The sequence below is a fragment of the Pseudorca crassidens genome, chromosome 1 (genome assembly GCF_039906515.1).
Source record: "Pseudorca crassidens isolate mPseCra1 chromosome 1, mPseCra1.hap1, whole genome shotgun sequence".
NCBI lineage: Eukaryota > Metazoa > Chordata > Mammalia > Artiodactyla > Delphinidae > Pseudorca > Pseudorca crassidens.
The window spans coordinates 65069614-65091248 of record NC_090296.1 but is presented as its reverse complement, the minus strand read 5'-3'; the positions used below and the strand labels follow the sequence as shown (position 1 = coordinate 65091248).

Sequence of the window (21635 nt, the reverse complement as noted above, 5' to 3'; positions counted from 1 at the left end):
CAGATGAAGCTGATGTTTTAACATCAGGCTCACAATAGGGACACTCTTGCTTTGGGGACTGGAATTTCTGGAAGTCTGACGGTAAATTCTCCCACTCCCAGGGACAAAACTGTTATCGGGTAAAAGAAAAGGGATCCTTGGTGATTCTCTTTTTCCTATGCTTCCCATACAGACCAAGCCCTCTTCTTTAGACACATTATTTCTTTAAATAAGTGCCTATTAGGTTACAGTCTTGCAAGCCAGGAGGCCAGGCTTCTTCTTCTAAGTGACTTTTTACATCTTTCCTTGGCTCCATCAGCATTGACCTTGCAGTGTAACTACTTCCCTCACTTCTTAGTTGTAGGAGAGGTACTCCAGCCCCCAAGAACCAACCATCTTGACATCATGTTGTAGAGGACACATGCCCGACTGAAATATAGGTTCAAAATCAATTTCTGGTTTGACTTTGATGTTCTGGATCTTTACTAATTGTGTCAGTTTCCCTTCTAGATGAACAAATCTTTTTGAAACAAACAAAATTCCTGAAGGTTATCTAACAAAAACATGGTTTTCCCATTCATCAGAAATTGCTGTTTTGTCATTGCATTTTGTTCCCATTTTCAAATAAGCATTGTTCAATATGCATGTGTAAATATGCATAAATTTTAATAACTTACATTATAGGCCTACAGGTTCTTATACAACCTCACTGAAACTCAGGCCTTGCTATCTCCTCCTCATAGTCAAGCTTCTTAAAATGGAATTCTATTCAAACCAGCTAATAGTGAACCATGTAGAATCACTGAAAAATTACTTGGTGTCATGTTAACATGGCAGACTGAATGTTTGTCCCTTGACACCTAACAGAATAAGAAAAAAATAACAACAGATAAGGCAAAAATATTTCATGACAGCAGCCAAATACAAAAAGGGTCATAATCTGTTAATAAGTTTCAACATGAGACATTTTGGAGCAAAGAGAAGAGGCTCAACACAAATCCATTTCTGAACAATCCCTCATCCTTTCCCCCAAGAATTTAAACTGTTGATTTTAACAAAATATCAAGCATTCTCACTAATACACACAGAACTGGAGAGTAGCAAGCAGAGTTGTTAACCGTAACTCTCTCCTCTCCTGACAGGAACCATTGCCAGGAGAAATGTATGAAATGGAGAAAATGAATGACAGGGCAGACCTGAGCCAAAGTGAGTGCCCCAGGGCAATAGGCACTACTGAGAAGATGTTCAATACACCTTGAATGATATGCAGTGAAGCTGTAGAAAACATATGAAAAGAATCTCGGGAAGGCGCCCAGATAGTGTAACAAAGACACCTTAACTCTGAGATGAGCTCTCTCCTTTCACCCACTCCCCGCCACTTAAGCCCAAGATCCTGACATTTTCTCACATTATGAATAAGTAGAAACTCAGTCTCATACTATAATTTGGAGGAAAAGCAAATTGGTTTGAGATATTGTGGGAATAAAGTTAAAAAGTCATCCAAACTATATCAGAGCAAACAGAAAATCTAGACAAAATTCCTTGAACATGAGCAAGATATAAATCAAGCAAACAAAAATAAGCCAGTATGGAAACTATGTGCACAAATACAGCAAAACAAACCAAAAACAAGTGCATTGCACCCTAGAACAACGAAATAAGAATTTTTTAAAATCAAGAATTCAAGGACAGGACTTCCCTGGTGGCACAGTGGTTAAGAATCCGCCTGCCAATGCAGGGGACACGGGTTCGAGTCCGGTCCGGGAAGATCCCACATGCCACAGAGCAGCTAAGCCTGTGCGCCACGACTACTGAGCCTGCGCTCTAGAGCCCGTGAGCCACAACTACTGAGCCCACGTGCCATAACTACTGAAGCTTGCGCACCTAGAGCCCATGCTCCACAGCAAGAGAAGCCACCACAATGAAAAGCACACACACTGCAACGAAGAGTACCCCACAACTAGAGAAAGCCCGTGCACAGCAACGAAGACCCAACGCAGCCAAAACTAAGTAAATAAACAAATTCTAAAAAAAAGAATTCAAGGACAAAATAATAACAGTTGGGGTGAAAAAGTAAATTAGAAAAACTAATTGAGAGCTGAAGCAACATTATAATAAAATGAATATAAAAATTAGAAAAATCCAGGAATAGATTAAGTACTTCTGAAAATTCATTACTAACACATAGGAATGACTAGAGATAAATACAGTAAATGCAGAGGAAAAGACAAATGTAAAGAAATCAATGTGAAGCTAATAGATATGGAAGACATAAAAAGACCTTTCAATATAGGATAATCAGGATTCTTGAAGTATATCCCTCCTCCCCCAGTGAAACAGAAGACATGTTCAAAGATATAAGAGCATTCTCCTGAAATGAAAAACTAAAGCTACACATCAAGTTCTGGGAATATGTGAAATAACAAGTTCAAAATTGAGACAAATTCTACTTACATTATTGAACTCCAAAGATTAAAATGAAAGAATTATTCAGCATCCAGATAGCCAAATCAAAATCACCTAAAGAAGAAAGGAAAAAAATATCAGTTGGTTTCAAACATCGGTGCCAGAGAACATTGAAGAAATATCTACAACATTCTAATGGAAAGAAACTGTGACTCAGATACGTCCAGCCAGTACTTCATCTGGGTACAATGGGAAGACAATGGGACACATGAAACACACAAGCAGCTTCTTAAAAAAACTTTATGATCATGAAATCCAACCAATTAAGAGATGCAGCAAAATAATTAATTCAAGAATAAAGAAGTCATGTTAAGAAGGTCAAATGGTAAACACTGAATCCATTTGAACATTGATTCAATACTACTACAGAAATTATGAATACTGAAGATAATGTGAATGTTGTAAACCTGTACAATAAAAAAATATAACTAACAAAAATTGAGAGGTATAGGAGAAGAGATGAAGAGAGGATGAGAGTAACAAGGTCCTTGTCTTTCAAAGGTAGATACTGTCTACAATGGAACCCTAGTTTAAAAACTATGACTCCACACAACTGAATGTTTGCCTTAATTATTTTTAAGCATTAGAAAATAGTATCTTTTAGAAAATAGTATCTCTTATGGAAACAATCTAAGTGTCCATCAACAGATGAATGGATAAAGAAAATGTGGTATATAAATATACATACACACACACACACACACTCACACACACACACTCACACACACACAATGGAATACTACTCAGCCATTAAAAAGATAGAACCTTGCCATTAGCAACAACATGGATGGACCTTGAGGATATTATGCTAGGTGAAATAAATCAGACAAATACCATACGATTTCACTTATATGTAGAATATAAAAATATAAATAAATGAGCAAACCAAACCAAACCAAACAAAAGCAAACACATACATACAGACAACAGATTACTGGTTACCAGAGGGGAAGAGGGGTGGGGGAAGGTGAAATGGCTAAAGGGGGTCAACTGTATGGTGAGAGATGGAAACTAAACTTTTGGTGATGAGCATGTTGTAGTGTATACAGAAGTAGAAACATAATGTTGTACACATGAAACTTACATAATGTTATAAATCAGTGTTACCTCAATTTTAAAAAATGAAATGGTATCTCTTATGGTAGAAAAAAATAATCATTCAAAATTCAGCATTCTTTAGTTTTACTCGTGTATTTTTTTTTCTATTAAACTCAGTAAACTTGAACCAAGTATTTATTTAAAAGAGTATATACTATGATTCCAGTTTTTAAAGTTTCTTTTTTTAACATTTTCTGGAAATTTTCAAACAACCCCAAAAGTAAACCATCATATACCTATTATATAACTTCAGAATTATTAACATTTTTACCTGTTTTCTCTCATACACATATACACACATACAAATATTTGCAGTTAATCTACTAAGAATAGTAACATCTAGAGAGTAGAATTTGGGGTGATTTAAATTTTACCCTTATATTTTCTGCATTGTTGAATTATTTATAATAAGCCTATAATATTTTAAGAAATAGAAATATCCTTTCCTCCCTCCTAGCCACCCCCCACCCCTTGCCTTTCCAAAATAACTGGAAACAAATAAACCAACCATTAACAGTGATTGCTTTGGAGTGGTGAAAATGTAGCTAATTATTTTTATCTTTTCTATATATATATATTTTTAATTAGAATTCAAATTTATTTTTTTTAACATTTGACAGTCTCTTTTTTATTTTTCAAACAGAAAGTCACAAAAATTATAATCATCCCCATCAGTTCACTCAGTCCCATGTAATTAATTTTTTTTTCATCTTGATCTTTTGTTAGCACTTTTATGAATTCATCAGTTTTCCATTAGAGTTCTGAAAATGCTTATTCATTCAGTTCAGCAGTATAGTCAGTTACCAGATCTTTTCTATATTTTTTTATTTCCAAAATCAGGAAGACTGTTGGAGAGAACAATGAGAAGCTATACTATACAAATTAACAGATTCCCATTAGACATTATTGTCCTCCCCTCAAATCCTTTTCATTCTCACTACAAAGCCTCAGAGTTAGAATGTCCCCACTCTGGGTTAGAATGTTCCCCCTTTCTGTTTTAAACTGTGTGCAAGATAAGAGCTGTTATTCAAGCTTCGTAACAACCCTCAAAGGTTGATATTCTTGTGATTACAACTTTATAGATGAGGAAACCAAAGCATAAAGAAATTAAGTAATTTGTCCAAGGTCAGCCACTAGTAACTGCTGGAGCTGGGCTTCAGACTCAGGTGGAAGAAAGTGATTCATGAGGTCCAGATTCTCCTTGTCTGTTTCTTCTTGCTGGAGAAAAGGAGGCCTAAGGCTTGTTTCCCCACTGGAGTGAGTTTATCAGAGTTCTTTTCAGAAGGCCAGGCCCCACAGAAAATTCTTTCATCAGCTGCTAAGAAGATATTTTTCTCCCAAGGTAACATTCCTCTTGGGGTAATCTCAGTGGCCCTAGCAATCTCTAGTCATTATTTAGTGACTAGATATATTGCTTACTGGACTGAAAAAAATTCAGTAAATGCCGTAGCCTCTTGGCCATGAATTGTAGCTAAGAAAATACTAACTCTCCTTTATTATCAGGTTGGCCAAATAGTTCGTTCGGGTTTTTAGTACGATCTTATGAAAAACCCGAGCAAACTTTTTGGCCAACCCAATATTTCTTAGGCTCACAATCCAATATTAAAGCGTTAAAAGTACTTTTTTTTTTGGCCACACTGCACAGCTTGTGGGATCTTATTTCCCCAATCAGGAATTGAACCTGGGCCCTTGGCAGTGAAAGCATACAGTCGTAACCACTGGACCGCAAGGGACCGCAAGGTTTTAGAAAAGAGCCCTTTTCTAAAACCATGTGTATCTCACAATGGAGAAAGCATTCTTGCCTTCTGACAACTGCAATATCATCGTCCTCCTTTTATAAATAATGTAGGGACTTCCCTGTGGCGCAGTGGTTAAGAACCTGCCTGCCAATGCGGGGGACACGAGTTCGAGCCCTGGTCCGGAAAGATCCCACATGCCGCGGAACAACTAAGCCTGTGCACCACAATTACTGAGCCTGCGTTCTGGAGTCCACAAGCCACAACTACTGAGCCCGTAAGCCACAACTACTGAACTCATGTGCTGCAACTACTGAAGCTTGCGTGCCTAGAGCCTGTGCTCCGCAACAAGAGAAGCCACCACGATGAGAAGCCCACGCACCGCGATGAAGAGTAGCTCCCGCTCGCTGCAACTAGAGAAAGCTGCATGCAGCAACGAAGACCCAAGGCAGCCAAAAATAAATTAATTAATTTAAATAAATAATGTGTTAAGGTACAAAGGTTAAGGAATTTGTCCAAGGCAGGAAAAGTGAGGAGCAGATATAAGAACGACCACAGTCTTCAGGCTTAGTATCAAACAAAGAAAATCACGTTCACGTTTGATTATAAAACTCTTCCCAGGATCAGGCCCTGTACCCCTGCCTCGGCATTCTGGGAGCCGCACAGGGAGACATTCTCAGCACGTGATTTGGAGTCTGACTTGGGTTTTAATCCCAGCTGTTCCTAGCTTAGTTGCTTAACTTCTCAAAGCCTCAGTTTCCTCCTCTGTAAAACTGGAGAAAGCAAAGGTCTTATTCACTGGTTGTTGGGAACATCGAGAAAGATAAAGCATGTAAGGCATTTCTCAAGTTCCCAGCAAATACGTTCCCAATAAATGTCAATTACAGCCCACGTCAAAGTAAAAGATATTCAACACCTCTCAACCCTGATTTGCTCCTCCAGTCTTTCCTTGTTCAAAGAACCCTCATATATTTCATGTGCTGCGCTGCCTGCACGTGAGCATCAGGCTTCTTATAGGATGAGATCCACACATGTAATCGGCTGGAAGAGGTACCGCCTTCGCCTCTGTTTTGATTTGGATTTTACCAAACAGAGCAGCCTCTCCAGACTTGCAGAACAGAACCTACATACATACCGCACTGGCTCTATGAAGGTTCTTTAAAAGAAGGTTCTATAAAAGACCTTTCTTTTATATTGAAAATGGGACCCAAGAAAACTCAGAAGATGTAAGACTTAAACAAGCTGAGCCTGCACGGCCATTCCTTCTCAGAGCACAGCTTCCCACCGAGCGCACCATGAACAGTCACAGGATGCCCGACATTCATACTTGGGGCTGATGGCTGCCAGCCCAGAATGTCAGTTTTGTCCCAGGATATCATAAATATCACCGTTATCTATTACTACTTTGACACGTAAAGGGCTGGGAAACAACAGAGAGCTCAGTACTACTTATCCTAGGGTTAAGAACTATCAACTATGATTTAGAATCCTAGTTGCTAACCCTTCAATTAAAATTCCTTGACCATAAACCATCCCAGTCACGGAGTGTTTGCCTCTCCCACTCGGGAATCTATTGAGTAATATTTGCTGCTCCCAAGGACTGCGGCAGTAACTGAGAAGTGGGGATCCTAATTAGACATCCGGTATAATTGAGCTTCTCCCACAAAGGATACTTTGATACGTAACTGCGACTCCGACTTATCTGACAATCCAGAGCTACACCCCGATCAGCTGCCTCCACAAACCGGCAGATATGGCCAGAAGCCACCACATTTTGAAAACACAGCTTAACGAAAAACCGCTTTTCCATCAGATCCACACCATTTGAATAGAAAAACAAAATACTTTGTCGCTTCCAATAAGTACAGAGAGCCTGACAAGGTAATGACTTTTTTTCTCCCCCGGCATGAATCTCAAATATAATAACGTCTAAATACGATGTTTATCGTTTGACATTCTGTTATGGAGTAAAAGCTGAATTCTTGGACTATGCACTTTGGGTTTGTCTCTCAGTCACTGACTCGGAAATAAAGATGAGTGGGATATGCTGAATGAACCGGACTCCTGCATGAAATGGTTTATGACAGATGACGATATATGATGAGAATACAAAACCCTGATGATAATAGGTTTATTTATCGATTGCGAATAAAATTCATGAAGCGTGAAGCTGAAAACTGCACTGGAGGGAATTGGACAGGGAGGCCATCAGGCAGCGTGCACATGACACGGAAACGGAGCGAAGAGCTGCCTGATGGAGGCCAGGGTGGCCGTGGAGATGGCCTGTGGGACGCAGGGTGGAAAGAAAGGCACAGGAACTCAGGAGGCTGGGGTTCCAGAACCAGCTCTGCTGCTAGCAAGCTGTGCGACCTTGGGCAAGAGTTTGAGTCCCTAATGGCCTCCAGTTTCCTTCTCTGTAAAACAGGATTTATTCATTGAACAAATATCCCAGGGCACAGTGTTGAGCCTGCTAATGCCAAAATGAGTACAGTGAGGCTGCCATATTTACTGGAAGTCCGGCACTGTAAACAACTCCAGTAGAGACCGGTCCAGTGCAATGAAATACACAGCCAAGTCAGCACTGTGTCTTGGCATCCCCAGCCTTTATGAGTCTAAATTCTATGCTTTAAACAACAAAATCACGTTGTCCACGCTCTTGAAGATGCTCCCGACAAAAATGGGCTAAAGGGCAGCAAAACATGAAGGCTTTTTAACCCTCAGGCAATGTCTCAGAAGGCCAGGAGGACAGGATTGCCGCCCTGAGAAGTCATGCGCCTATCGCTGGATGATTTACATACCGGAGGGAGCCCGCAGTCCCAGAAGTACCTTCCCTTGCAGTCTCCCTCACTAGACCACTGCTGAGAGAGCTCAAAAGCCTACGGAAGGGTTGTGCCTAATGTACGCGGGAATTTGCATACCATCAGTTCACAACACGAGAACCAGAAGAAAAGCACCTCTTTGTTTTATTTCTCTTCCTGCAGCCCCCAGAAGCAAGCTCACAGCAAGCCCTTTGTGACAGAACTTCCTGAGAGGTGGTTTCCAGAGAGTCATGGCAGGTAGTGATTGAAGGAGAGAATGATTGTGGCTCCAATTTAGGTTAGTGACAATAAAGTCTTAAAGTAGATGGCATCTTGAAGACTTGTCGAGATTTCATTAAAAGCAAAAACAAAAACAAAAATACCCACCAGGATCTGTATTTGTTTTCTATTACTGCCTAACAGATTACCACTAATTTAGCCACTTAAAATAACACAGCTTTATCACCTCCCAGTTCAGTGTAACAGGAGACCAAGTGTGGGTTAGCTTGGTCCTCTATCCAGGGTCTTGCCAGGCTGAAATCAAGGGGTCAGCAGGGGCTGCGATCTTGTCTGAGGTGTGGGGTCCTTTTCCAGGCTCACTGGTTGTTGGCAGAATTCAATTCCTTGCAGTTGTAGGACTGAGGACATCAGCTCCTGGAGGCCACGCACAGACAACTGCCATGTGACCCTCTCTCTAACATGGCAGTTTGGTTTTTCAAGGCCAACAGGAGTATCTGACTACTTCTGTCTCTGATCTTTAGACCCTTTTGTAAGGGCTCACCTGACTGGGTAAGCCCACTTAGGCTAGGCCCCTTTTGGTTAAAGTCAACCAATCAGGGACTTTAATCACAGCCATCAAATCTCTTCACCTTTGCCATATAAGGTAACATAATCATGAGAGTAATAACCCATCCCCTTTGCCATGATTTGTTGGTTAGAAGCAAGTTACCCTCTCTGCCCACACTCAAGGGGAGATTATACACGGACATGGTCATCGAGGGTCATCTTAGGATGCTGGCTACCACAGAATATGACTTCGTATTTTTTTGTATGGTTTGGTTTACTTACGTTGGGTTCATTGAATAGGATTTTCTGTTTTTGCTGGAGAGAAATCTTCCAGAAACAAGTCTCTCTATTCCATCAGGACTGTGCCCAGATTCTGTCATTACTGCTCTGAAGATTGGGAACAAAAGGTGATGGAAAGTTTCTACCCCCCTGCCCTGGCAACTGCTTACTCCTTCTACTGCGCTGTCTCAGGAAAAAGAGTCAACAGGTACAATACAGAGATCCCACCATCAACTCAAAATCCCCATGGATTACATGAAATTAACCTGGAGAACGTCACCTCACACGGGGAGATTTCCTATTGAGAGCAGCCCAAGCAGAAGAAGTTGTGTCCGAGGGGAGACCACAGAGGAGGTCCAGCCCCCAACACACTGCAAAGGCAGCGCCAACCATCAAATCAATAGCTCCTCTTGTTTCAAAGAAAAAACAACTGCTTCTCTTCCCCCATGTATGGCTTTACCAAGCCGCCTGCAGTCCAGATCAGCAATCTTCTCCACCTCACCCCACACTCTAGCAGCAAGGGATTTAACTTCCCACTGTTATCTTCTCAACAGGAAAGAACTTCGGGGTTAATGTGAGCAACAGTGTTTCCACAAAACCCATTTTGTTTCTGCACTCATTCCTGGCACTTTTCCATGCACCTGCCCTTCCACCCGCCTTCTCCCTGGTACTTCTGGCTCTTTTCCTGCCCCCCTCCTGCCTTGCTGGATGGTGTTCAGCCATCATTTCAACCCATTCCCCAGGCTTTCTGTCATCCCTCCCTGGGCCTGCCACCAGCACTCTCCTTAGCCCATGATATATTGATTGTCTAAAAGGAGAAGCCGTTTGCACTAATGAAGAACTGGTGCCAAATCACCCAGCAAGATTGAAAGAGAACACTCTTTATAGGCAAAGGAGAAAAGTCAGGGGAAGAAAGAAACGCAGCAGGACCACTCAGAGACAATGGAGAAATCAACTGAATTTCTATAAAATAAAACTGGATCTTCAGACCAAGACTGATTCAGACTTTTGGGTAGGGAGAAATCAAGACCTAACACTTCCAAGTCAAAGGAGGTACTGATTGCATTACAAAGACCACGCTGTTAGAGGAGCCGTTTCCATGGGTTCCAGAGAGCTAGAGCTGGCACAGCATTAGCATCTCCCTAGGGGATCATCAGCACACATCCTTGGGGTCCACTTTTAAGAATGTGGGGGTACTTCCCTGGTGGCACAGTGGATAAGACTCCATGCTCCCAATGCAGGGGGCCCAGGTTCAATCCCTGGTCAGGGAACGAGATCCCACATGCATGCCGCAACTAAGAAGCCCGCATGCCACAACTAAGGAACCCATGTGCTGCAACTAAGAAGCCCATGAGCTGCAACTAAGGAGCCCAAGTGCCACAACTAAGATGTGGCGCAACCAAGTAAATACATAAATATTAAAAAAAAAAAAGAAGAACGTGGGTCAAATGAGCCTCAATTGGAATCCTAGCTCTCTTACTTCCTGACCGCATAATCCTTATCAAGTCATTCAATGGCTGTGTACGCAGAGCCTCAGTTTCTCCTTTGTAAAATGGAAGCCACGTAGCCACGACACAGCTGCTGTTGTGAAGATCATATTAGATATATGGCCTGTGATAAGATTAGCACAACGCCTGGCATGTAATAAATATTCTTGTTAACACTCCCTGGATCGGGGAGCAAACACCTGCCAGCATCATGCTGCTCAGGCTCTACCCTCCTCCCTCACTTCAATGTTCTGACCAGACTGGCTTCTTTGTTTTTGTTTTAATTCATGAGAGAGAAGAGGATTGGGTTTTTCCCAAATTAAGAGTTCCTGAAACTTAAACATTAAAATAGTCACTTGAGGCAGGAGCCGTGGAAATGACTGAGCCATCTGCCCCAAGACTGGGGGTCTCGTAAGTGGTTTTCCTTGGGGACAAAGTTCTGTAGAAGCACGCTGGCATCAGACGACCAGAGGAAAGCCTGGGCTTTTTTTTCTGTGCTTGTACAATTGATATCCCAAGAAGGTCAAGAGAGACGGCAACATTAGATCAGCTTTTGGACTTCCCTGGTAGTCCAGTGGTTAAGACTCCCATTGCAGGGGTCCTGGGTTTGATCCCTGGTCAGGGAACTAGATCCCACATGCCACAGCTAAGAGTTCACATGCCGCAACTAAAAGATCCCACGTGCAGCAACAAAGATTCCACGTGCCGCAACTAAGACCTGATACAGTCAAATAAATAAATAAATATATATATTAAAAATAAAAAGAAGAAGAAGGAGAGCAGCTTTCCTGGAACTAGAGTGAATCAGATCATCTCCATGAGCTCATTTGGAAACTCTAAAGATGCTGGCTCAAAAAAAAAAAGCGTCAGGAAACAGAAAGGGCCATTTCTAATCAAAAATTAAATAATTTTTAAATGTTTTGAATATTAAAAAAAAAACACTGTTTGATTTGGAAAGATTTCAAGCATACAGTCAGCAAGTGAGATGCTAATTGTCTTTTCTGTAATAATCCCCTTAACCATAAACCAAGTTCAAGCCCTTCAGAAAAGCCTCATAATTACATCAGACCCCATTCTATAGACACACGTACCAGCCCTTCTCACAAAGTATCTGGCAGAAGGTCATGATCTCTGGTTTCCAGCCAAGGTCAAAAGTCATCAGATATGAAGCAAATTTTAGAGAGCAAAGATAAGGCCCAAATTAGATTCTATTTATGGCTTGATTCCTAATAAGTAGAACTTCTAAAGCAGGAGTTCTCAAAACTTAGTGAGCCTAAAAAGTGGCCTGAGATGATTGGCATTAAGACCCACATATTGGTTTTTATTCATTCAACAAAGATTTATTGAATGGCTCATGTGTTGAGCAGTGGAAACACAAACAAGGTCTCTAACCTCACAAAAGCTTATGGTCCAGTGGGGATATGGACAAAAAACCAGACCATCACAATAGGGCAACACTGCTAAACCGTTGTCATAGAGACAGCTCTCACTTACTCTTAGAAGATCGTCCCAGAAATAAAGCAGTTAGGCCAAAGAAAGATGAGAACCAACATCTACTTACTGGACAACTATGATGTTCCAGGCCATTTTCATACATTTGGCCTTGAAGTCCTGAGGCAGGTGACATTTTCCCCATGTCACAGGGGAAGAAACTAATAGTTTAGCAGGTGGGTGCCTACACCGCGCCTGGAGCCTCCAAAGCCCATGTCCATACCTACAGGCTCAGGCTCTCAAATGGTAACAACCCCATTCAAGGCTCTATGGCTATGAAATGGCACTGGACTTCGGGTCCCCTGGATTTTTCAATCAGTCAGCACGTTATTGTAGGGCATGGAGAGAGAAAGGACTGAATGAAAGGAACAGAGAAATTCATGCAAGAGAATGAATGCTTTGGACAGAGAGATTGCAAGGTGCAAGGCAGCTCCAGCAATACTGCCCTGCAGGGGTTTGGGTGGATACCCCTCAGGTCGTGGGAAAGCTTGGCCACAAGGGGGCAGAATGTGCATTGAACAATCACAACAAAAATCCAAGTAGCCCTTTGTGAGGAAGAAACCGAATGGGGCAAGCTTCATTAACTGCCCCGTGCTGATAAGTATTTGCTGCCTCCTGTTCAGACAGGGAGCACAGAAGGGATTTTTATATTATGATATGTTTACTGCATCTCAGACCACAATGTGTGGGAAGAGGCTTCCCTCCGATCAGATCCATTCATTTCCAATATTATAACGCTGCATGCGGTTCAATTACCCTAGGTCTTAAAAAGAAAAGCCTTCTTTGGTATACTGCAAGCTTTTCACCAGCATGAAGTACACAGCACAGTTAAGAAAAAAAAAAAAAGAACTTCCCTGGTGGTGCAGTGGTTAGGAATCTGCCTGCCGGTACAGGGCACAAGGGTTCGAGCCCTGGCCCGCGAAGATCCCACATGCCACGGAACAGCTAAGCCCATGCGCCACAACTACTGAGCCTGCGTTCTAGAGCCTGCGAGCCACAACTACTGAGCCCACACACCGCAACTACTGAAGCCCACGCGCCTAGAGCCCGTGCTCTGCAACAAGAGAAGCCACCGCAGTGAGAAGCCCGCGCACCTCAAGGAAGAGCAGCCCCCACTCGCCGCAACTAGAGAAAGCCCATGCACAGCAACGAGGACCCAACACAGCCAAAAATAAAATCAATTAATTAATTTAAGAAAAAAAAAAAAACTTTAAAGAAAAAAATTTGGCCCCTAATGTCAATGTAATAGTAACAGCAATAGCAGGGGTTTGGGAATCAGCTCAGAGTTCAAGTGCTGGCTCTATTACTGACCACCTGTGACGCTGGTCAAGTCACTTAACCTCTGTGAACCCGTTTCCCCATCTATAAAAGAGAACCTATTCCCTAGGTCGGTTGTGAGGACCTGACTAGTACATTGTCCTCTCCCCCTTCCCAGGCCCCTTCCGTTCCCACGCTAAAGCACGCTCTAGCCTCTTCTGCCTTAAAGATAAATATACGTCAACCAAACCAAGCCACCCCATAACCCATAGGTCCCTTGAGGCCCTTATTTCTCCCCACTTTGCCGCAAAACTTCTCAGCAGAGCTTTCTACAGCCCAGACTCCATGCTTCCTCACTCCCCGCTTACCTCTCAGCCCATTCCCACCAGATTCCGCCTGATCTGCTCCACCGCCCCCACCAAGCACCCCTCAGTTCTCTTCTTACATGGCTGCTCCACAGTGTGCAAGGCAGGTGACCCTCTGGAAACCCTGCTGTCCCTCGGGCTCAGAAACCCCAGACTCCTCCTCAGTGTTCGTGGCTGACTGCTTTCTCTAGTCCAACCCAGATGCTGGCATCTTCCAGGCTCTGTCTCGGGCTCTCTGCTTTTCTTATCGACTCCCTTTTAGATGCTCTTGTCTAGTCCCAAGGACCCAGTGGCCATCTCCACATCCATAATGTTTCAGTTTTAGTCCCACCCACATCTTCACCTGAATGTCTCATAGGCACATCCAGCTTCAACGGGTCCCAAATGGAATTCCTTCTCCCCAGCCCCTCCACCTGCAGTGCCACAGCTGAATCAGTCTCTCATTATGAAATCTGTACCCCAATGCAGCCAGCTATTTAAGTCCAAAGTTTGGCAAGAACTTTTCATCCTGTTCTTCCCCTTATCCCTCACATCCAATCAGTTGTGATTCCTATCCATTCTCCCTACCGGATTCTTTTTTTTTTTTTCAAATCTCTTCCCTTTTTCTCACTGTCCTCAACAAAGTTATCATCTTTTGTCTGCCCCTCTCCATTCTTGCCTGCACCTGAGCCAGAACGGGTTTTGAAGGCCGATTTTACCATATCGTTTCGCTCATTTGAAATCCTGTGTTGATTACAGTTCTTTGGGTAAAATCCAGACTCCTCAGAGAACTCTAAAGTTCCCTTCTCCATCTGGCCCTTTCCTACCACCTCTGCAGCCTCATCTCACTTCACTCATACCTTTTCTTTCTCCCAAATCCTTTTTCTTCTCGTCTCAAAACAACACATTTGAAAGTGGGTTAACTGGAGAAACTCTTGTGTGCCAGGCACCACAGAAATTTCAAAGCTGTGTCAGTCCCTGCCCTCAAGGAGTTTCCAGTCGTGGGAAGGGGGAGCCCAGCTATGCCCGTGAGTACAAAGTAAAATGTGGTCAATAACATTAAAAAAAAAAAAAATGCACAGGGCTTCCCTGGCGGCGCAGTGGTTGAGAGTCCGCCTGCCAATGCAGGGGACACGGGTTCGTGCCCCGGTCCGGGAGGATCCCACATGCCGCGGAGCGGCTGGGCCCGTGAGCCATGGCCGCTGAGCCTGCGCGTCCGGAGCCTGTGCTCCGCAACAGGAGAGGCCACAACAGTGAGAGGTCCGCGTACCACAAAGGAAAAAAAAAAACAACGCACCCAGAGGGAAGTTCAGAGGAGGAAGCAGGTGGGGGAAATGTCCAGGGAAGTCTTTAGAGGTATGATCTGTGCCCGTCACTGTGTAGGATGGTGACCGCTGGCTATTCCCAGACACGTGTGGGAAGACGAGAATGCAGAGAAGGATGAGAGAACGCAGGAGACGTAACACTTATGTCAGGCTGATCAAGGGAGAAACGGTCTCAAGAGAAAAGTGTGTTCAATGTGAAGTACTACAGACACCAGAAAACACAGGCACTTAAGTCTGACAACCGGAGGCCATTGTGGATCTCCGAGAAAGCAGTTTCGGTAGGAGGGTTTCTGGAGAAGGCAGATCACAAAGGACAAAGTGGCCCATGGGAGAGTGAAGACTGGCTGTAATAGTCTATGGCAAGAAGTCTGGTCATAAAAGAAGAAACCATGAGAGAAAGAAGTGTGGGAATTTAGTATTTCCTCATCTTAGCCTGGACTAAGCCCCAACTGGGATGACATCAAACTAGTATCTGTTGCTTTAGACCACAGACAGTTGGTAAGAATCCCAGAAAAGGAGAGAACCAAAGAAATGGCTGTTGACACCTTAGGCTCACCTGGAGAGCCCCTCACCAGCCCCTGGGAGCCGCCTTGGGACCAACAGGAGGCAGGGACAGCCAGCCCCACACTAAGCACTAGCTATACAAAGTGTGGAACCACAGAAGCTGATTGTAAAACTTAAGCAGATCAGACACTATAAAACACTTTGTAATGCGCCATTGAGGCGACCAAATAAGAGGCTTGAATAAATTTATATTCCAATTGCTAAACATTACAGTCAATTTAAAAACCCACAAAAGTTTTGCTGAACAACTGTATAAATTAGAATGGATCTGCTGTGCTGCACAGTACCTAATAGACTGAGACATGAAACAATCGGAGCTCACTCCCTCTCACCTGTTAAATCATCGTGGACTCATCGTAGCTCAACTCTCTTTTTTTTCCCCTTTCAAAACACGGTGTGAGATCCTTCTCAGGTTAATGTGAATTTTATTTGTTTATTATTCATTTGCCTTTTTGCCCCTTAAGACAGAAAAGACTAAAAGTTGTCAGGGCTAGGAATTTATCCTACCTGAACCTGTCTCTTCCCTTGGAAGCTCTCCACCTTACTATTGGGAGGTCTCTTCTATTGAGCTGCAGTGGAATAATCAGCTGGTAGCTCTTCATTTATAGAAGTTGAAATCAGTACATACACACATACACGATCACACACTGACACATACACATGAATACACACACACCCACACACAGAGGCAATTCAACATGAAGAACATGAAACTAAGCCAAAAGCCACAGAAAGCAAATTCTGCGTCTGTTCCTGTCATAAATGTGCTGTGAGAGTTTGGGCAGGTTCCCGGTCCTACTGTTCCTTGGTTTCCATGCCAAATTCTTTGACTGACCACAATTAGAAAACATGCACTGAAGCAGTGCAGAGGTGAGGATGATTGCTCATCCCCTCAGGTATGTGTTCATGTTTAAAACCCAGGAGCTAAACAGTAGAGCGAAGTGCAGTGCTCATGTAACTCTCACAACACTTCTATGGAATAACTATGATTATCATCCCCATCTTTCAGACATGATAACTGAGATACAGAGGTTTAGTAATTTGTTCAGTGTCACACAACTAATAAATGGCAGTTCGGGGGTTTGCACGCGAATTTTTCTGAGCATATCATATAGAAGACAGCAGCAGTGTGGGCAGGTCAGGAGCAGATAGAAGACTAACTCCCTCTTCCTCTAATCTAGGAGTAGATTATCCTGAAGTGGGGAGAGGCTGAAGGTGGGTTACTTGTCTGTTTCTCCCACTAAATATTAGCAACTCTGGAGAGAAGCTTCCTCCTCCCATTGCTATAGCCTGGTCAAGATTCTGTGTCCAGGGAAAGCAAGATTGTTAGACGGATGCAGCCTTAAATCTCAAAGAACATCCAAGGATAGAAAACAAGTTCAGTTGAGCCTTATGGGGTCTAGAATCTCTTCTATCCTTACTGTTAACTGAAAAATACTTTTCGGAGAGGGGAAGGCCTTTGTTCAAATTTCCCCCAAAAAAGAGATGAATCCAGTTCATCTTTTTTAAGCCTGAGCCACAAAGCCAGCTTATAAAGGGATTGCTCCTGGGTCGCAAACTTATCCCCGGGCCAGTAAGATGAAGGTGGGGCATGAGGAAGGGACTCAAATAGTACATATGAGACCTGGCTGCCTGGGCGTCAGGAGCTGTGAGCAAGCTGTGGGTTTCCCTCAGAAACTGGGGAGGGGGTGGGAGGACGGGCTGAAATGGACAAGGTGATGGATCCAACTGAAAGGTGCACTATCTTGTCCAGGTGTTTCAGTGACCTCCCTTACCGCGTGAATAAGGAAACCAGCGCCCAGGGAGGTCAAAGGACTTGCCCAAGGCCACCCAACTTAGTTGTGGCTGAACTGACACCAGAACTTAATTCTCCTGTCTCAGTCTAGTGCTCTGTCTTCCAGAGAAAGGTCCTAGGACATCCCTCAGAAGGGCACAATCCTGTGAGGAGGAAAGGTAACGGTGGCCCAGGTGTGTCCATGATGGACAAGGTAAAAGCTGTAACCCCCTCCAGACTCAGCTGTAACTCAGCTGGGATTCGGGAGTGGAGCAGGGTGGACACGAGTATATGTGCTGGGGTCGGGGGTAGCAGGATTTTACCCCTGACAAATCCCAAACGATTGTAGATGAGCTCCGCAATTTACAAATCGCGGGCTTTGTTGATGTCATGTTTTAAAACACCACCTCCATCAGGTCTTCAAGGTGCCATGCAGAGAAAGTGATCCTTGGAACCTAACCTACTTCATACCACTTGGGGGCAACACCTACATGTTTGATTTATTGCGACTCCCCACCTCTGCTCGCCTTCTGAAAGCTGAGCGATGTTGCAATTCTAAAGGCCATCTTCTCTTTAAATGACTGCAGCAAACCCCCAACCTGCCCGACTACTGAGAGCTCAGGACATGTTTATATACGTATTTCTTTAAAGTCAAATTGCTTTCTGGTTATTGCAGCACAAGGCAAGGTGAATGTCAGCTACGGAGACTTGATTGTAGGTACTGGGTAAAATCTGCCCCCCCCCCCCCGCCCGCGGCATGAGAGGTGGTTCTTTGCACAGACAGACCATGGCTTCCTAGAGGGTCTCCAAAGACAAAAGCAATACAGTCCAGACGACCACCAGCAACAGTCTGGCCTTTTACACGTTGGATAGGCAACTTTCAGAAATCCAAGGAAGCGGCAGGCAGCCAACACCGAGAACATGAACAGGGTAACAGAGCAGCAGCTACGGTGGTGATGTATGTGCAGGACAGAACTCCAGGCTCGGGGCAGATAACCAACCAGAACAAACCAGGGCACCAGGCAGAAACAGACTTGGAGGCTCAGGTCCCAGGATGAGTCTAGGGTCCGGCTGGAGCTGTCGTTTCTACTTGCAGGGCTAGTTCTAGGCCTAGGCTTCTCCCAAGCAGCACCAAACAAACTTCTCTCCTGACCTCCAGATCCCTACACGCTTACAGACGTCTCACCCGGATGTTCCCCAGGCTCTTCAACACCACGTCAAAATGCACTCATCATCCTCCCTCCAGGACACCTCTTCCTTCTTTGAGTCCTTTACCAGAGAATGACACCACCGTCCAACTAAGCGGGCAAATGAGACTCCTTAAAATAGTCCCAGCTCCATCCTGTGCCTCACCATTTATGTTTCACTGGTCCCAGATGTACTACTTCAGATCCATCCCAGCCTTCACTGCCTTAGGTCAGGCCCTCATCATCTCTCACAACTAGGGTAGCAGCCTCCTAATTGGTCTCCTGCCTCCACTAATCCCCTTCCAAACCATCCCCCCCTCCTGCTACCAGAATTAGTTCTCTGAAACTCCAATGTGACCAAGTCATCTCTCCTATTTTATAAACTTCAGAACAACAAAATGTAAACCAGAGGATGCATCTGAAGGTCCTTGTGCCCCTTCCCATTCTATTTTCCATTTGCCAGCCTGGCAAACTCCTATGCGTTCTTAAATACCCAAGGCACATGTCATCCCTATCACGAGATCCTCTCCAATTGCTTCCCCTCCACTGCTCTCCTTGGCTAATTAATTCCATTCTCTTCTATAAGCCCTTTGTACTTAGTCTGGAGGCTTCTACTGCAACATTCACAACATATTATAATTATTAATCTATCACTTGTCTCCTCCATGAAACAGCAGGTACATCAGAGGCAAGCACTACTTTTGTATAACCAGTAACTAATATGTAGTATAGGTGCTCAATAAATGTTGAATTGATTCAGGCAATCACCCAGTTATCACAGGTGGTAGAAGCAGTGAATTAATGTTGATTACTGAGCTAGAACTCCTAAAATCTCTCTAGCATAATATCGGACATGGTCATAGAAAGCAGGTAAGTATTTAAGTAAATTAGATTTAGTTTTGCTTGCTCTTCTCAGAGAATTGCCACCCTGTCTATGGCCCCAAAGTGACAGTTTAGAGGCCAACAAGAAGCACATGAAAAGCTGCTCAACATCACTAATTATTAGAGAAATGCAAATCAAAACTACAATGAGGTATCACCTCACACCAGTTAGAATGGGCATCATCAGAAAATCTACAAACAACAAATGCTGGAGAGGGTGTGGAGAGAAGGGAACCCTCTTCCACTGTTGGTGGCGATGTAAATTGATACAGCCACTATGGAGAACAGTATGGAGGTTCCTTAAAGAACTAAAAATAGAATTACCATATGAGCCCAGCAATCCCACTACTGGGCATATACCCAGAGAAAACCATAATTCAAAAAGACACATGCACCCCAATGTTCACTGAAGCACTATTTACAATAGCCAGGACATAGAAGCAACCTAAGTGTCCATCGACAAATGAATGGATAAAGAAGATGTGGTACATATATACAATGCAATATTACTCAGCCATAAAAAGCAACAAAATTGGGTCATTTGTAGAGACGTGGATGGATCTAGAGACTGTCGTACAGAGTGAAGTCAGAAAGAGAAAAACAAATATCGTATATTAACGCATATATGTGGAATCTAGAAAAATGGTACAGATGAACCGGTTTGCAGGGTAGAAATAGACACAGATGCGGAGAACAAACGTATGGACACCAAGGGGGTAAAGTGGCGGCGGGGGTAGTGGTGGTGGTGGTATGAATTGGGCAATTGGGATTGACACGTGTACACTGATGTGTACGAAATGGATAACTAATAAGAACTTGCTGTATAAAAAAAAATTAATTAAATTTAAAAATTCAAAAAAAAATTAAAAAAGAGTTTAGAGGCCACGTTTGTGTCACATGACCCTACTCCTCTTGGCAATAGTTGATTGGACCAGAAATGGATAGTTAACTGTAGGTTCCAGAGCCCAATTCTCAAAAATTGAAAGAATGTACCAAAGCATCAAGAATAGCATCACTTTATATTAAAACAAAGCTACAGGCAAGAAACTGAGGACAGAGCTCAAAACAATGATCATAAAACACTGATGGTACACTAACAGCTAGCGCTTCTAATACTTTCTATGTGCCATATTGTGCTAAATAATTTGTTATCCGTTATTTAAACCCATCCTTACAACAAGTCTGTGAAATAGCTGTATCAGTGACCTTTCCATTAGCTCCCCTTTTATTTTAACTTAAATCACAGCTGGTTTCTACTGCTTGCAACAAAGAGCCCTGACTAGTACAATTACTATCTACATGTTATACACCAGCCATCAAAGAAGGCAGCCGAACTTTCTGCGTTCATACAGGTAGAAATACAAAGATCTAGGGTTGAAATCTAGTCCCCCCACCTCCAGAAGCCTGAGCTATTAATGCATCATTATCATTTGTGATTCTAGTCCCCATTAGGCCTTTCTGAATTTTACTTCTGTAATACCTGTATCCTTTATTGGAGAGAGTTCATGAACGACTTCTCTGTTGCTATATTCAAAATGAAAGAAAGGAAGGCTGGAAAGAAGGAAGAACCAGACAGAAGGTCATGAAAGCGGGTCAAGTGATGGTAACCAAGCAGAGAAGAATGCAGCCACAGCTGGGCATCAAGCAGAAGCTGACAAGCAGTCAGTCTTGAGTTTTTCTAAGAATAAGCCTCAGAGGTGGAAATGAACATTCTCTCTCCGCCTTTTTGCACCTAGGTTGACTGAGGTCGTGTTACCAAGGCTGCTGCCCCAGAATCGTACCTCTGCCCTTCCCCTTAATGGAAACCAATTGCTCCTATCTAAGTTTCAGGAGGAAGCTGCAAAGAGAAAAAGGAGAACTGGTTAGAACCAATGAGGCTCAAGACGGCAGAAGGTTTGACTTCCAGTAACCATGAGCCTCGTTATATGCTCATTGTAATACATTAGCATATGTTAAAAGACACACCCACAGGTGCCATGACAGCTGACAATTGCCATGACAACAACTGGAAAAGCTCATACAAGGACTGAAAAGGAATGTTGCCTCAGTTCCAGGTCCAAATCACACCCCTGTTCTCAGATAAGTCATGAATATTCCTGCCTCTCTTTCCAATTCCCTCCCTTTTACCCCAAACCTCCTGTATACAAGGTGTCTCTGTCCAAATCGGGTTGAGAAGTTGATT

General features: G+C 43.4%; 1 long non-coding RNA gene across 1 annotated transcript in view; it reads right to left on the bottom strand.

Annotated features, from left to right (window-relative positions):
- LOC137224862 (uncharacterized) overlaps window positions 1-21635 on the bottom strand; it is a 204900-nt gene that overhangs the window by 152604 nt on the left and 30661 nt on the right. The window contains exon 2 of the long non-coding RNA XR_010943541.1: window positions 2434-2499. This is a non-coding gene — a long non-coding RNA (uncharacterized lncRNA). The remainder of the gene's footprint in view (window positions 1-2433; window positions 2500-21635) is intronic.